Source organism: Lagenorhynchus albirostris, chromosome 13 (genome assembly GCF_949774975.1).
Source record: "Lagenorhynchus albirostris chromosome 13, mLagAlb1.1, whole genome shotgun sequence".
In the NCBI taxonomy this organism is placed as follows: domain Eukaryota; kingdom Metazoa; phylum Chordata; class Mammalia; order Artiodactyla; family Delphinidae; genus Lagenorhynchus; species Lagenorhynchus albirostris.
In genome coordinates, this window is record NC_083107.1 from 8,843,550 (window position 1) to 8,862,156 (window position 18,607).

The following is an 18,607-nucleotide window of genomic DNA, read 5'->3' on the forward strand; positions in this document are numbered from 1 at the left end:
TCGGCATCCCCAGCGCCCAGCCCAGCACAGTGCCTGGCACACAGCGAGAGCTCAAGAAATGTTTGCTGAATGAACCACCCGACAGCCCCGTGAAGGAGGTAAATTCTTACCCCCGTTGCCAAGATGAGGAAACTGAGGCTCGGAGAAGTATTGGGGTCCAGCTGGGCCCAGCTTCCCCGGGGAGCATGCCTGGGAAATGCCGTGGCGGTGAAGTCTGGAGCAGATGGACCTCGGGTGGAAATGGCTGGCCAGGCACTCAGAGACCTATGGGGCAGCTGCCCGCCTGGGGTAACCAGGGCCCTGCTTTCACAGAACTTTTGCTCTTCCCCTCTCTAGCCTCAGTTTCCTTGTCCATGAAATGGGAATGATCGTGCCCACCCCATGACTGAAGGGGGTGGATCACAGAGGCCAAGGGCAGGGCCATGCTATCTCCCAGCAGAGCTCTGGGAGGGCGTGTGAGTCGGGATGTATTTGCCCCCAGGGCACTGTGTCTGGCACAGGGAGGTGCCCACTAAATGTTTGCTTGAGTGGGGACCAGCGCTCAATAGTAACACTGTTGTGATGCTGACTAGGGAGAGCCCCTCCCCCACCCCTCTGCCACATTCGCTAAGTCTCCCCGTTCTTCTTCCCCAGCCCCCTCCTTCTTTATTCCTTCCCCCCTCCTTGCTCCCACCCCCTCCTCCACCCGTCTTCCCCCTCCATCACCCCACTTCTCTACTCTCCCACCTACACCCCCTTATTGCTTTTTCCTCCCCCACCCGCCCCCCTCTTTATTTTTTCTCCCCTTCCCCACCCTCCTGCTTTACTCTTCCCGAGCCCTCCTCTTCCTCAACACATTTTGTCAGCCCCCCCTTCCTCTCTCATCCCTGCCCTCCACCTTATTCCACCCCTTCCCCCTCCCGCACCTTATTCTCTCACCCCCTCCCACCCAGTGCTTCTCCTTCCACCCCCACCCCCACCCCCTGGGCGCTAGGCCTGGCTGGCAGGGGGTTTCTACAGAAGGCTCTCAGGAAGTGCCTTCCCCTCACCTCCTCCCATGTTCCCTCCCTCCCTGGTGGTGAGGGCTTCTGGGCGGCTGCTGAGTGATGCTGCCCAGACCAGCATAAGACGGGCCCAGGGATCCAGGGGTTCCAGGGCTCCCCACCAGCTGTCCCCAGGAAACTGCAAACCTGCCAGCCACAAACCACAGGGTCTGCCCCACCACTGTGCACTTCCCTTGATGCCCTAAACACAATCCCCCTCTCTTCACCGCCTCAATCCCCAGCGTCCCTCCAGCCGAATCCTACGTGCCCTCAAGACTCAAGTATCAGAGACAGTTCATATGGCCATGTATTTGTTTCCTAGGACTGCCACAATAAATTATCACCAACTGGGTGGTTTAAAACAACAAAAATTTACCATCACATTCTGGAGGCCACACGTCTGAAATCAAGGTGTCATCAGGGCCCCAGTAGGTCTGGAGGCTCTAGGGGAGAAATACTTTACCTCTTCCAGCTTCTGGGGGCTGTCAGCAATCCTTGGCTTCCTCAGCTGTGCCCACATGACTCCAATCTCTACCTCTGTCTTCTCTGCGTGTCTATTCCTATTCTGTCTCTTATGACACTTGTCCTTGGATTTAGGACCCACCCAGCTGATCCAGATTACCTCATTTTAAGATCCTTAATAACATCTGTAAAGACCCTTTTTCCAAAGAAGGTAACAGGGTCTAGGGATTTGGATGTGGACTATCTTTTCAGGGGCCACCATTCAAATGTACTCAGGCTATGTCCAAGCTAGAGCTATGTTAACTCAAAGGGAGATAGAGCAGCTATTAAAATTTCAGTTCAAAAGATATAGAGAACAAACTAATGTTTATCAATGGGAAGAGGGGGGAGGGGCAATATAGAGGTGTGGGTGTGGCACATACAGTGGGCACTGAACTACATTGAATTCAGTCTTTCTTTTCTTTCTTTCTTTTTCCTGAAGAAACATCTTCCATCCCTAAAAGCAAAAGGGGAAATGATTTACTCTCTGTAAATTGGTTAATATATGTAAAGTGCTGGGCCTAGTGTCTGATTCACAGAGATGTAGTCATTATTACACAGCGACAGGGCATTTTATGCAAGTCATTTCATGTTGACTCTGTTACTTGCCCTTTACAACTCTGCAATGTAGGCAAGGCAAACCTTAGGCTGCCCATCCTGTAGAAGAGGAAACTGAGGCCCACAGAGGGGAGATGAGTTGAGGTCTCTCAAGAGTGGCCCAACGTTCATCCAGTTACATTACAATGCCTCTCTGTGGAGAGGAAGCCCAAGGCAGGGCTGGGATAAGACAGACCTCTGAAAGAGGTGTCACAAGTGGGATCTGGGGGTAGACTAGCTTTTTAGAAATGCTAGGCAAAACATTCTATGACGTAAATCATACCAATGTTTTCTTAGGTCAGTATCCAAAAGCAATAGAAATAAAAACAAAATGAACAAATAGGACCTAATCAAATTTACAAGCTTTTGCACAGCAAAGGAAACCATAAACACAATGAAAAGACAACCTACAGGATGGGAGAAAATATTTGCAAACAATGTGATCGACAAGGGCTTAATTTCCAAAATATATAAGCAGCTCATACAACTCTACAACAAAAAAAAACAAACAATCCAATCAAAAAATAGGCAGAAGACCTAAATAGACATTTCTCCAAGAAATACAGGTGGCCAATAGGCACATGAAAAGATGCTCAACATTGCTGATTATTAGAGAAATGCAAATCAAAACTATAATGAGGTACCACCTCACACCAGTCAGAATGGCCATCATGAAAAAGTCTACAAATAACAAATTCTGGAATGGGTGTGGAGTAAAGGGAACCCTCCTACACTGTTGGTGGGAATGTAAGTTGGTGTAGCCACTGTGGAAAACAGTATGGAGGTTCCTCAGAAAACTAAAAATAGAATTACCATATGATCTAGTAATCCCATTCCTGGGCATACAACCAGACAAAACTACAATTCAAAATGATACATGTACCCCTATGTTCATAGCAGCACTATTCACAATAGCCAAGACATGGAAACAACCTAAATGTCCATAGACAGATGAATGGATAAAGAAGATGTGGTACATATACACAATGGAATACTACTCAGCCATAAAAAAGAACAAAATAATGCCATTTGCAGCAACATGGATGGACCTAGAGATTATCATACTAAGTGAAGTAAGTCAGAAAGAGAAAGACAAATACCATATGATATCACTTATCATATGATATCATACCATATGATATCAGATATCATATGATATCATATCATATGATATCACTTTAGATGTGGAATCTAAAATATGACACAAGTGAACATATCCATGAAACAGAAATAGAATTATGGACATAGAGAACAGTCTGGTGGTTGCCAAGGGGGAGGGGGTTGGGGGAGGGATGCAATGGGAGGCTGGGGTTAGCAGATGTAAGCTTTTATATATAGAATGGATAAACAACAAGGTTCTACTGTAGAGCACAGAGAACTATATTCAATATCCTATGATAAACCATAATGGAAAAGAATATTGAAAAAGAATATACATGTGTATAACTGAATGACTTTGCTGTACAGCAGAAATTAACATAACATTGTAAATTAACTATACTTCAATATGGATCGAGAGTTTACACACATAACAGGGTCTCAGTAAGTGTAGCTTATTAAGGTGGAGGATGGGTCCCAGGCTGAAGCCGGGAAGGTGACCCAAGAGACTTGTTGAGACCCAGGAAAGGAGTGTGGAGGCCGGCAGCTAGCAGGAGGCCTGGGTCCTCTCCAGCCAGGGGGAGTACGAGCCTGGGCGGGCGTCTTGGCCTGCAAGAGGTCTACCCCTGGGGAAACCGCAGATGTTTCCTACAACAAGAGCAGCCAACAACATCCCTGCGCCAGAGGACCTTCTCCCCCAGGGAGGGGCGAACACCAGCCGTGCCCTTACGTCCCGGCCGCGCCTCTGGTCCCTGGACCATGCCCTCCCTGACGCGCCCCTCCCGGGTTCTCCATCTGCGCTCCAGTCTACCCGCTGTTGGCAGGTCCAGCACGGTGTGCCCTCGGCCCTCGCGAGGCCACCTCCTCCCTAGAGCCCCGTTCCCTCCCCGGCTAACACGCCCCACCCCAAACCCCTTCAAGTCAAGCCCTCGCTTGGGCCCTCAGGCCATGCCCCTCACGGGTGTCTTCGGCCAGGTCCCCCCACCCCTTGATTCGGACCCTTGGCTTAGGCCACACCCCTTCTTTGCATCTCTGACCTCAGATCTCGCTCCCGTCCTCGCCCTTCCTAGTGCGGCTGAGACGCCCCCCGCCAGCGTGCTCGTGGCTGGGCTCCCCCACTGCCCCTTCTGCACCCCCTGACTGGCACCACAAGACAGTGTGCACCCTCTTCAGGTCGAGGCGAGAAGGCATGAATCAGACCTGGAGCACGTGGACCTGAGGGGCCGCTGTGGCCGCACGTGTGGCGGAACACATCCTCCTCCCCCAGCCTCAGGACCCTCCCTCCCGGGGGGTGGGGGGCGGGGCAGCGTCCTTCTCTCTGGACCCTGCCTTCCAGTGTAGGGGCGAGAGTTGCCCGAGCTGCAATGGCTGCTCTCTTGAGCCTGCAACACCAACGTGAGTCCCCCGCTTCTCACCTTTCTCCTCTGGACCCCAGCCCTCAGACCCCTGGCCCCTTTGGCCATGGGGACAGAGAGGCATAGACCGACTACCAAAGGCCCTCAGCCAGCTGCCTGCCATGTCCTCAGAAACCTGCGAGGGCCATGCCTGCTGCTTCGAGTATCTTTGGTTGCCTCATGTATTTTGATATTGTCTGTATATGGGGTGTTCAATTCATATCTGTTCAGTGAACGGCTGAGAAAATGAAGCACTGCTTTAATAAATGAATCCATTGTGTGTCAGGTCAGTCTTTGGGGAAATGTGCTAAGTCTCCCGTACTAGTCATTAACGCCATTACCATTATGAGCATTCTGTGGTCAAAATTTTCTTGGTCCATTCAAAGTTGAGAGGAAAAGGTAAACATTTTGCAGGGTGCACCTCACAGCCAGAAATCCAACTGCCTCTCCACGGAGTCCGGATGGAGAATCGCCTCGCATCACGGCTTTGGGTGCTGGTTGGCTGGCCCCATCACCTGGATTAGACACTGGAATGTAACTTCAATTGTTCCTGTTTTCCTCCATGTTTTCTGGTCTTCTTTTCTTGAGACTTCTGCCACCAAGTCTTTCCATTCATTATAAAAATACTGTAGGTCATGTTTGCTGGAGGAGATCTAAAACAAAACACACAGGAACTGTACTGCACAACTAAATGTGTAGCAATTCCTACCAGCTACTCCGTGGGAGGAAATAGAGGCTGATGTTTCTGAGGGGTGAGGACTCTATGTACTTCCCATCAGGAAGGCTTGTCGTGTGTGAAATTCATTTTGCCTCGGGGCACCACAGAGTCTCTGGGAAAATCCTTTCCCACCACGTTCTCATAACTAACACAGGCTCTCCACAGCTTTGATTCGTCTCTGTGGGACGGAGCCAGTCTTCACCACTTCACCCCGCCCCGCTGCACCACACAGCTTGCAGGATCTTAGTTCCCTGACCAGGGATCGAACCCGGGCCCTCCGCAGTGAGAGCGCAGAGTCCTAACCACTGGACGGCCAGGGAATTCCCCTTCACCACTTCTTTTGATACCTCTGAGATACACGGAAGGGAAATGGTGAATCCAATGGATAAGCCCCAGTCAGAACTGTGAAGCCCGTCAAACTTATTTCCAAGAGGGCTTTAAATCTTCTCTAACTTCTGCCATATTCAGGATTCCCCTTTCGCTTCAGGGGACCCACTGCTCTCTCTCTGCTCTCCCAGAAAGCTGGGTGGGAGGCGATGGTGGCTGGCCGGAATGGGTTACCGGTCCCGGGAGCCTGGCATTTTCAAGCACACTTAGGGAAAGCAATGCAACTCTTGTGGGGAAATTTAAATACTGCAGAGTTTGGCAGGGATGGGATGGGGGGTGGACACTTCACCCCTCATCACACACCACGGCCTCCTTTCTCTGTGGACAGGCCGAGGACCCAACACAGTGCTGGGCAGGACGTGAGGGGCCTTGGAGAGCTGCTTTTCCCCGTGATCAGGAATGTGGGTCCCAAGGGATACAGACCAAGGCACATAATTTCGAGGCGCAATTACTGCAAATGCATAACTTGTAAACGCTTTGCTTTCTAGTGCCTGCTCCTGGTTAGAGCCACTGTGCTGGAGCCCTCTCATCGGGGGATAGTTGAAGTACTTAACAAGTGGTACAGACATACACTGACTATTGAAAATGGCCACTGATGGAGCGGAGCCCTGGAGGCCCTCTCACCGCACCCCTCCGCCCCTCCGCACCAGCCATTAACCCTTCACTTGCTGGGTCACGGGGAAGACTGGGAAGTGTGGGGAGGTCCTGGGAAGGGGCTGTTTACCAACCAACAGAGGCATCTTTCAATATTCTAACCATCAGCGCGGCTGCAGCAGTCTGAACGAGCCGAACGTCAGCCTCCTCTCCTCTCCTCCTCAGCCTCATCCGTCCCCACACACCTGGAGCTATACTTTGCCTTTCTTTTCTACATCCATATTCCTGTTTTCCAATCTTCCAGCCAGAGGCTATACCATCTCGTCTTTCAGTGGTCCTCAGTATGGGAAGAGGTGCGGCCTCACCTCTGGTGGCCTTCAGAGGCAAGGATGGCCCAAACCAGGAAACCCTGAACCCAGCTGTGCATCAGAACCACAAGGCAGTGTCTGAAAACCAATGGCCTGGGTGATCTGCACGTCTAGGAGGCATGTCAGCTGATGCTGACGCTCAACCAGGCTCAGAGGTCCCCACTGTCCTCCTAAATCCAGGGTCAGAGGAAATTTGGGGGCAACGTTGGTACAAAAATCTGTGAGCTCTTGGAAGGAAGGCGGGCGCTAAGAGCTACTCACAATGGCTGTTTCTTCCTGATGTACGTGACCAACGCCAGCAGCAGCGACACTGTGGCCGTGAGGATTCCTGCCACCAAGACAGCGGCGACGCTGATGTCCCTCTGCAGAAAGTGCAGAAGATGTGCGCATTGCATACTCCTGCTTGGAACATCTAAATAAGAAGACGCACGGCCGAGTAAACAGAGAGCGACGACCCCGTACGCCTTTGTAGGGACACCTGGTTGGTTCTGCTTGGAGCCAGAATGAAAACCTTAGCATCTTAGCTGCTGGTTCCACAAGTCCTCTTGGGGAATAAACTGGCTGTGTTTGGGAAAAGACATTCCTAACCTTTGATGGTGGAGGTGAGATGCTGAGGGTATGAGCTGGCAAACAGCAAAGCAACCAGTTTGGAGGTGAGGAGAGGAATAGAGGAGAGTGAAGATGGAGGGAGGAGACGGGGCCACTACAGGAGGTGAAAAGTCCCACTACAATGGCTTTTAAGAAAAATGGAATCACCCAACACAGCCATAAAAAAATCTAAAAAAAAGAAAAATGGGGTCAACAGCCATAAAAAAGAGTGAAATAACGCCATTTGCAGCAACACAGATGGACCTAGAGATGGTCATACTGAGTGAAGTAGGTCAGACCAGGACAAATATCATATGATATCGATTATATGTGGAATCTAAAACAACGATGCAAATGAACTTATTTACAAAACAGAAACAGACTCACAAAGAAAACACATTTATGGTTACCAAAGGGGAAGAGGGGGAAGGGAAAAATCAGGAGTTTGGAATGAGCAGATACAAACTACCATATATAAAACAGATAAACAACAAGGTCCTACTGTATAGCACAGGGAACTACATTCAATATCCTGTAATAAACCATAATGAAAAAGAATCTGAAAAAGAATATATATGTATATATATGTGTGTGTGTGTGTGTGTGTATAGGTATATTCTGAATCACTTTACTGTATACCAGAAACTAATACAATATTGTAAATCAACTATACTTCAATTAAAAAAAAATGGAGTTAAGTATTCAGTCTGAAGCTTTCACAGGGCAGTGATACAACCTCTTCTCTGCTGTCCCTCATCCCTCCTCCCCCACCCCCAGCTCCAGGTAATTCTGCCATATACATTATCTGCCTCGGGTGTGTAGGTTTGGGGGAATTTCAAGACATAAGGCAAAGATGATGCCAAGATGATCCCAAGCTTTTTCAACCCTTTAGGGACTTGTAGAAACCTTGAGGGTAGATTTGGAATGCCACTGCATGTGGGCTTGGGAATACTGTCCAAGGCAATCTTAGATCTCAAGGGAAGGAGTCATCAGCTGCCACTGGGGACTCAGAGCTTCTGTTACCCCATTTGTAATGTGACCCAAAAAAGAAAAGGAATCAGGGAAATGGGGCACAGAGGTACGATGATAGGAATCAGATGTGGAGAGCCGCTGAGGGGAGCCTAGTGATGCAGGCGGGACATACTGGCCAAGGGCCTTCTTGGGTTATGGGGAGAAAACTGAGGCACGTCCAACTTCTCACCTTCGTCGATGCTATGTCAAGAGGCAGCAGCATCAAGCAACTTTAAGGGCTCTGTTGGAATAATTCAGCATTTAATTTCTTAGAGTTAGGAAGTGACAACCAGGTATAATTCTGTTAGTGGGTAGCTACATGGAGGGAACGTCCTGGACTTGGTACCAGCACGTTGCCATGATGGCAAGTTTCTACTCACTCTGAATGGGCCCAGCCTCAAGTAATCCAAGGATGAAGATCAAGGACTAGGTTAACCTTTGGCATTTAATCCCTCCTGTTTGGTAGAAAGCATCAGTGCTCAGTAATGTCAAGGACTGTGATTATGATGCCCATGTTATGGGTGACCCTGGCTTGTAGAAACAACATCAAAGCAGCATCTTTGGACTTCCCTGGTAGCGCAGTGGTTGAGAGTCCACCTGCCAATGCAGGGGACACAGGTTTGTGCCCCGGTCCAGGAAGATCCCACATGCCGTGAAGCAGCTGGGCCCGTGAGCCATGGCCGCTGAGCCTGCGCGTCCGGAGCCTGTGCTCCGCAACGGGAGAGGCCACAACGGTGAGAGGCCCGCGTACCGCAAAAAAAAAAAAAAAGCAGCATCTTTTTGAAAGGGTGGGTGGCAAATTCCTAGAGTTAGTTTAATGCATAATTTTAACTGTAGATCATGTGCTTTCATGGATAAATTAAAGGTGTGCTGACATCTAGTCCATTAAAACACCGTGAAAGGCAAACAGTTGCATTCTGAAGTCATCCATATGTAGGCACCTTATTTAGCTCACACTCTATAGATTATTACCTGGACTGATTGCTTCTGGAAGTTTTCCTTTATTTATGGTTGTTAACTGCTCATCACTTACATCCCTGTTGAATAGAGAGGATTCTTTATCCCTCTTCTCCTCTGCAATGTGACCTACAAAAGACAAAAGACAAAATGGGTTCATCTAAAAACACCCAGCAGCTGTGATCAGTTCTGTTTTCATGATGAAAGTAACTGCCTCTAGAGTCAAAGTGAGGAGTTAGGATTTTGGAGAAAGGTCCAAACGGACATCAGTGTTTTGTTTTCGTTTATTTTTTTAACCTAACAAATTCCTGGGTAGACTGAGGCATGGTTCTCACCCTGGAGTGTGCTTCAGAATCACCAGGAGGCCTTGTTAAGACACAGATCGCTGGGCCCCACCCCAGAGTTTCTGATTCAGGAAGTCTAGGGTGTGGGGGCTGAGAATGCGCATTTCTCACTTTCCCTGAGTGATGCTGCCGCTGCTGGTCAGAGAGCACCCTTACGGGGCTCAGCCCGAACCTTTCAAATAGCTGCTGAGCCTCTCCGACCCCAGTCTCAACTAGTATAAAATAGAAATAATAAGACCTACCTCACTGATAACATAATGTTCGTGAAAGCAATTCAGAAACCACAAAACACTATAAAAAAAATGTTTCTTTAGGTATGTGGCCAAGATGGCAGAGTGGGAAGACCCTGAGCTCATCTCCTCCCAGGGGCACACCAAAGTCACGACTGTTTCCAGAACAACTGTCTATGAGAATGACCTGGAGACTAGTGGAAAAGACTTCCCACAACTAAAGCTATAGAGAAGGAACCACAGTGAGACAGGGTATAGTCAGTACCCACTCCCCAGGCAAGGTGACCCACAAACAGGAGGATAATCACAACGGTAGAGGTTCTCCCCAAGGAGCAAGGGGTCCAAACCCCACATCGGGATCCCCAGCCCCGGGCTCCTGCACTGGGAGGATGAGCCACCAGAATGCCTGGCTTTGAAGGCCAGCGGGGTTTGCCTACGGAAGAGCTAAAGAGCTGTAGGAAACAGACTCTCTCCTTAAAGGACACGTGCAAAATCTCACACACTCTGAGCCCCAGCACAGAGGCACTAATTTGAAAGGACACTGGTCATACCCACTTGCTGACCTTGGAGAGGCTCCCAGAGGGGAAGGAGGCAACTGGGGACATAGGTGCTGGCAGCAGTCATTTTGGGGATCTTGTTCTACCACAGTGACTCTGGGGCTGGCAAGCACCATTCTGGAGTCCTCCCTCGAGTCTGTTAGCACCAGGGGCCTGCCTGCCCACTAACGGGCTGGCAGCAGTCCCAGGACCCCCCCTAGGCTGTGTAGCCAGCCACACCAGGCCCCAGCCCCCCAACACCAGCAGGCACAAGGCAGGGCCCGGCAGCCAACCAAGTCAGGGGCCAACTTCACCTACCAGCACATCCACAGTAGCCAGCCCTGCCGCAACAAAAGAGCCCACCTGAGCACATAGCTCAAATGACCAGAGAGGAGTGTGCTGCTGGGCCCCATGGGAAGTCTCATACACAAGGCCACGTCTCTAAGATGGGGAAACATAACTGACCTACTTAATACTTAGAAATAAACACAGAGAATTAGGTGGAATGTGGAAAAAATTAGTATGTTTCAAATGAAGGAATAAGACAAAACCCCCAAAGAAGAACTAACTGAAGTATAGATAAGCAATCTACCTCATAAAGAGTTCAAGGTAATGATCATAAAGATGCTCAACAGGGCTTCCCTGGTGGCACAGTGGTTGAGAGTCCGCCTGCTGATGCAGGGGACGCGGGTTCGCCCCAGTCCGGGAAGATCCCACATGCCGCGGAGCGGCTGGGCCCGTGAGCCATGGCCTCTGAGCCTGCACGTCCAGAGCCTGTGCTCTGCAAAGGGGGAGGCCACAACAGTGAGAGGCCCGTGTACCGCAAAAAAAAAAAAAAAGATGCTCAACAAACTCAGGAGAAAATTGGAGGAATACAATGAGAAGTTTAAGAAAGAGTTTTAAAATATAAAGAAGAACCAAACAGAGCTGAAGAATGCAAAAACTGAAATAAAAAATACACTAGAAGGAATCAACAGTAAATACCTGACACACAGGAATGGATCCACAAACTGGAAGACAGAGGAGTGGAAATCACCCAAGCTGAACATAAAAAAGGAAAAAGAATTTTTTTAAATGAGGATAGTTTAAGAGACCTCTGGGACAACGTCAAGCATACTAACATTCACATTGCAGAGGTCCCAGAAAGAGAAGAGTGAAATAAAGGGTCAGAGAACTTATCTGAAGAAATAATAGTTGAAACTTCACTAACCTGGGAAAGGAAACAGACATCCAGATACAGAAAGCACAGAGTCCCACACAAGATGAACCCAGAAAGGTCTCCACCGAGACATAATTAAAATGGCAAAAATTAAAGATAAAGACTATACTCCAGGGACTTCCCTGGTGGTCCAGTGGTTAAGAATCTGCCTCCCAGTGCAGGGGATGTGGGTTCAATCCCTGGTCAGGGAACTAAGATCCCTCATGCCACGGGGCAACTAAGCCCGTGCGCCATAACTACTGAGCACATGGGCCACAACTAGAGAGCCCGTGCACTGCAATTACTGAGCTCATGCGCTCTGGAGCCTGCACGCTCTGGAGCCTGCACACTGCAACTAAAGAGAAGCCCACCTGGCGCAGTGAGGAGCCCACATGCCGCAATGGAAGATCCCGCATGCTGCAACTAAGACCCGATGCAGCCAAAAATAAAATTTAAATAAATAAATAAATATTTTTTAAAAAGACTATACTCCAATAAAAATTTAAAGAAAAAGAAAAAATAATAAAGATCAAGAGAAGATCCTAAAAGCAGCAAGGGAAAAGCAACTTGCTATGTACAAGGAAACTCCCATAAGGCTATCAGCTGACATTTCAGCAGAAACTTTGCAGACCAGAAGGGAGTGGGCATGATATGTTCAAAGTGGTGAAAGGAAAAAACCTACAACCATGAATACTCTACTCCACAAAGCTATCATTCAGATTTGAGGGAAAGATAAAGAGTTTTACAGACATGCTAAAAGAGTTACCACTGAACAAGCTTTACAAGAAAATTTAAAAGGACATCTCTAAGTGGAACAAAAAAGACCACAACTGGAAATATGAAAATCACAGAAGGAAAAAGCTCATTGGTAAAAGCAAATATACAGTAAGGTAGTGGACCAAAAGACAAAAGTAGTAAAATCATCTACCTCCACAATAAGTAGTTGAGGGATACACAAAACAAAAAGATATAAAATATGATGTTAACAACATTAAATATGGTGGGGGTGCAGGAGTGGAAATGCAGGATTATCAGAATGCATTCGAACTTAAGAGACCATCAACTTAAAATAATCATATATAGGGAATTCCCTGGAGGTCCAGTGGTTAGGACTCAGCATTTCCACTGCAGGGGGCACAGCTTTGATCCCTGGTCGGGGAACTAAGATCCCACAAGCCACAGAGCATGGCCAAAAAAAATCATATATATATTATATAATATATGTTACAATAAATTTAAGAAGATTGAAATCATATCAAACATCTTTTCTGACCATAATGATAGGAAAAATTAACTACAAGAAAAAAACTGCCAAAAACATAAACATAAAAATTGCCAAAAATACACCCAACATGCACATAAACAACAAATAAGTCACTGAAGAAATTAAAGAGGAAATCAAAAAATACCCAGAGACAAATGAAAATGGAAACACAATGATCCAAAATCAATGGGATGCAGCAAAAGCAGTTCTAAGAGGGAAGTTTATAGCAACATTAGCCTACCTCAGGAAACAAGAAAAATCTCAAAAAAACAATCTAACCTTACACCTAAGGAATTAGAAAAAGAACAAAAAATACCTAAAGTTAATAGAATAAAAGAAATAATAAAGATCAGAACAGAAATAAATGAAATAGAGACTTAAAAAGCAATAAAAAAAGATTAATGAAATTAAGAGCTCATTCTTTGAAAACATAAACAAAATCGATAAACCGATAGCCAGACTCATCAAGAGAAAAAGAGAGGGCCCAAATAAATAAAATCAGAAATGAATTAGAAGTTACACTTGACACCACAGAAACACAAAGGATTATAAGAGATTACTATAAATAATTATATGCCAATAAAATGGACAACCTAGAAGAAATGGATAAATTCCTAGAAACATATAATCCCCCAAGACTGAATCAGGAAGAAGAAGAAAATCTGAACAGAACAGTTACCAGTAATAAAATTGAATCAGTAATTTAAAAAAAAAACAAAAAAACCCCTCCCAACAAGCAAAAGTTCAGGGCCAGATGGCTTCACATGTGAATTTGACCAAATATTTCAAGAAGAGCTAAGCCTAACCTCCTCAAATTTTTCCAGAAAATTGCAGAAGAAGGAATGCTTCTGAACCCATCTATGATGCCAGCATCACCCTGATATGAAAACCAGATACAGACACCACGAAAAAGGAAATTTATAGGCCAATATCAGTGATGAACATAGATGCGAAAATCCTCAACAAAATTAGCAAACTGAATACAACAATATATTAAATGGATCATACACCATGATCAAGTGGGATTTGTTCCAGAGATACAACAATGGTTCAATATCTGCATAAATCAATCAATGTGGTACAGCACATTAACAAACTGAAGAATAAATACCATATGATCATCTCAATAGATGCAGAAATACCTTTTGACAAAATTCAACATCTCAACAAAGTGGGCGTAGAGGGAACATACCTCAACATAATAAAGGCCATATATGACAAGCCCACAGTTAACATCATACTCAATGGTGAAAAGCTGAAAGAATTTCCTCAAAGATCAGGAACAAGACAAGGATGCCTACTCTGTCCATTTTTATTCAACACAGTATTGGAAGTCCTAGCCAGAGAAATCAGACAAGAAAAAGAAATAAGAGGAATTCAAATTGGAAAGGAAGAAGTAAAACTGTCACTGTTTGCAGATGACATGATACTATATATAGAAAATCCTACACACACACCCCAAAAACTATTAAAACTAATAAATGAATTCAATAAAGTTGCAGAATACAAAATTAATATAGAGAAATCTGTTGCATTTTGTACAGTAACAAAGAACTATCAGAAAGTGAATTACAAAAACAATCCCATTGGGCTTCCCTGGTGGCGCAGTGGTTGAGAGTCCGCTTGCCGATGCAGGGGACGCAGGTTCGTGCCCCGGTCCGGGAAGATCCCACATGCTGCGGAGCAGCTGGGCCCGTGAGCCATGGCCGCTGAGCCTGCGCGTCCGGAGACTGTGCTTCGCAACGGGAGAGGCCACAGCAGTGAGAGGCCCGCGTACAGAAAAAAAAAAAAAAAAAAAAATCCCATTTACAAATGCTTTAAAAAGAATAAAATACCTAGAAACAAATCTTACCAAGGAGGTAAGACTATACTTGGACAACTACAAGACTTTGATGAAAGAAATTGAAGACAACATAAACAAATGGAAAGATATACCATGCAGTCTACAGATTCACTGCAATCCCTATCAAAATACCAATGGCATTTTTCACAGAACTAGAACAAATAATTCTAAAATTTGTATGGAAAAAAATGAAATATTGCCATTTGCAGCAAATGGATGGACCTAGAGATTATCATAATCAATGAAGTAAGCCAGACAGAGAAAGACAAATATTATATTATATCACTTAGATGTGGAATCGAAAAAACAATACAAATGAGCTTATTTACAAAACAGAAACAGACTCACAGACACAGAAAACAAACTTATGGTTACCAAAGGGGAAAAAGGTGGAGGGATAAATTAGGAGCATGGGATTAATAGATACACACCACTATATGTAAAATAGATAAACAACAAGGATTTACTGTATAGTACAGGGAACTATATTCAATACCTTGTAATAACCTATAATGTAAAAGAACCAGGAAAAAAAAGTATATATATATATATATAAAACTGAATCACTTTGCTGTACACCTGAAACTAATACAATATTGTAAATCAACTATACTTCAATCAATCAATCAATGAAATGAGGAAAAAATAAAATAAAATTTGGGCTTCCCTGGTGGTGCAGTGGTTGAGAGTCCACCTGCCGATGCAGGGGACACGGGTTCGTGCCCCGGTCCGGGAAGATCCCACATGCCGCGGAGCGGCTGGGCCCGTGAGCCATGGCCGCTGGGCCTGGTGCGTCCGGAGCCTGTGCTCCGCAATGGGAGCGGCCACAGCAGTGAGAGGCCCGCGTACTGCAAAAAAATAAAATAAAATAAAATAAAATAAAAATTGTATGAAAACACAAAAGACTCTGAACAGCCAAAACAATCTTGAGAAAGAAGAACAAAGCTGGAGTATCATGCTCCCTCATTTCAAACTATACTACAAAGCTACAGTACTGACATAAAAACAGACACAAAGACAAATGGAACAGAACAGAGAACCCCTAAATAAACCCACGCATTTATGGTCAATCTATGACAAAGGAGGCAAAAATATACAATGGAGAAAAGACAGCCTCTTTTTTTTTTTTAATAAATTCATTTATTTTATTTATTTTTGGCTGCTTTGGGTCTTCATTGCTGTGCACAGGCTTTCTCTAGTTGTGGTGAGCGGGGGCTACTCTTCATTGCGGTGCAGGGGCTTCTCCTTGCGGTGCTTCTCTTGTTGCAGAACATGGGCTCTAGGAGCACGGGCTTCGGTAGTTGTGGCATGCAGGCTCAGTAGTTGTGGCTTGCGGGCTCTAGAGTGCAGGCTCAGTAGTTGTGGTGCATGGGCTTAGCTGCTCCGCGGCATGTGGGATCTTCCCAGACCAGGGCTCAAACCCGTGTCCCCTGCATTGGCAGGCGGATTCTTAACCACTGCGCCACCAGGGAAGCCCAAGACAGCCGCTTTAATAAATGGTGCTGGGACAGTGACACATGTAAAAGAATCACACTGGACTACTTTCTCACTCCATGAACAAAAATAAACTCAAAACAGATTAAAGACTTAAATATAAGACCTAAAACCATAAAACTCCTAGGAGAAAAAATAAGCAGTTAGCTCTTTGACACCAGTCTCAGCTATACGCCTCCTCAGGCAAGGGAAACAAAAGCAAGAGCAAACAAATGAGACCTAATCAAACTAAAAAGCTTTTGCAGGGCTTCCCTGGTGGCGCAGTGGTTGAGAGTCCGCCTGCCGATGCAGGGGACACGGGTTCGTGCCCCAGTCTGGAAAGATCCCACATGCCGTGGAGCAGCTGGGCCCGTGAGCCATGGCCACTGAGCCTGTGCTCCGTAGCAGGAGAGGCCACAGCAGTGGGAGGCCCGCATACCACAAAAAAAAAAAAAAAAAAAAAAGCTTTTGCACAGCAAAGGAAACTATCCACAAAATGAAAAAGCCACTTACTGAATGGGAGAAGACATTTGCAAATAACATATCTGAAAAGGGGTTAATATCCAAAATATACAAAGAACATATACACCTCAATATCAAACAAACAACTTGATTTTAAAATAAGCAGAAGACCTGGATAAACATTTTTTCCAAAGAGGACAGGCAGATGTCCAACAGACACAATAAAGGATCCTCAACAGCACTGAACATCAGGGAAATGAAAATCAAAGCCATGATATCACCTCACATCTGTCAGAATGGCTATTACCAAAAAGACAAGTGATAACAACTGTTGGCAGGGATATGGAGAAAAGGGAACCCTTGAACACTGTTGGTGGAAATGTAAATTGGTGCAGCCACTATGGAAACAGTATGGAGGTTCCTCAAAAAATTTAAAATGGAACTATCATATGATACAGCAATTCCACTTCTGGATATTTCTCCAAAGAAAACAGCAACACTAATTTGAAAAGATATATGCACCCCTATGTTCACTGCAGCATTATTTACAATAGGCAAGATATGGAAGCAACAGAAATGTCCATCAATAGAGGAATGGGACTTCCCTGGTGGTCCAGTGATTAAGACTCTGCGCTTCCAATGCAGGAGGTGCAGGTTTGGTCCCTGGTCAGAGAACTAAGATCCCACATGCTGTGGGGTGTGGCCAAAATAAAAAACAAGAACAAAATAGAGGAATGGATAAAGAAGATGTCATATATGTATTTCATACACACACACACACACACACACACACACACACACACAAAAGTCTTACTCAGCCATAAAAAAGAATGAAATCTTGCCATTTGTGATTACATGGATGGACCTAGAGAGTATTAGGCTAAGTGAAATAAGTCAGACAGAGAAAGACAAATACCGTATGATTTTACTTACATGTGGAATCTGAAAAATGAAGCAAATGAAGACACATAACAAAACAGAAACAGACTCATAAATACAGAGAACAAATTAGTGGTTGCCTGAGGGAAGGAGGCATGGGAGGATGAGTGAAATAGATGAGGGAGATTAAGAGGAACAAACTTCCAGTTATGAAATAAATATGTCACAGGTATGTAATGTACTGCATAGGGAATATAGTCAATTATATTGTAATAACTTTGGCGACAGATAGTAACTAAACTTACTATGGTGATCATTTTGTAATGTATAAAAATATTGAACCACTAGGTTGTACACCTGAAACTAATATAATATTTTAAGTCAATTATACTTCAATTTTAAAAAGAACGTTTCTTGAATTTCAAGGGCAATACAGAAGATTAAATACACTGAAATATTCATTTATTGGTAGAGGGACCACAGAATGGCTTAGTAGAAACAGACAGGGTTGAAAAACTGCAGCTAATTCTGCAGCTTTGGGGTGAATCTGTCTAGGAAGTATGTGATAACAGCCTCACATTTCTGGAAAAAGAAATAAATTTATTTTTTATTCAACTTGTCTTAGAAAAAGAGAGAAAACTCTCAGCTTAAAATGACTCATAATTACTTGACTTTGGAAGAGCCAGCTTGTCAAATCAGGGTCAAGGAATTAACAACCACAGACAGAAAACCCTGGATAACATAGAGTTAATCTACTAAGGGGTTGTGTTTGCCTTGCTCTTTCATAGAGTTTTTTTTAAAAAAGATAGACTTGCCACTTGAACGCAAATTTTTACATTCCTTGTCTCTGTAGCACAAAAACAAAACCTAGAATCAGGAGTCACTATATATACTTATCATCAATATGGTCATAAGTTCTCATTTACCTAAAGATCTTTGGAGCGTTTGGAAGATGTTTTTCACGCGTGGTGGGTTGTGATTTTGGTCATTTGTTGGATTATTTTCTGTGGGAAAAAAATAAGCACAATTACCAAGTTTTGCCAAATACCGTCAGTTTCCAAGCTTTATTTCAACTTTAGAAAGCCACTAACTACGAGAAAGTAGCAGTCCATAACAAGAGCAAGCACAAGGAGCAAATCCCCC

At 45.2% G+C, this 18,607-nt stretch overlaps 1 long non-coding RNA gene across 1 annotated transcript; it reads right to left on the reverse strand.

The window, feature by feature from the left end:
* Nucleotides 1-1,869: 1,869 nt before the first annotated feature.
* Nucleotides 1,870-9,800, reverse strand: LOC132531718 (uncharacterized). Its single transcript, XR_009544202.1, has 4 exons — nt 9,251-9,800; nt 6,941-7,091; nt 4,954-5,265; nt 1,870-1,980 (listed from the first exon to the last, which is right to left on the reverse strand). It is a non-coding gene; the product is annotated as an uncharacterized LOC132531718 (long non-coding RNA).
* Nucleotides 9,801-18,607: the final 8,807 nt, after the last annotated feature.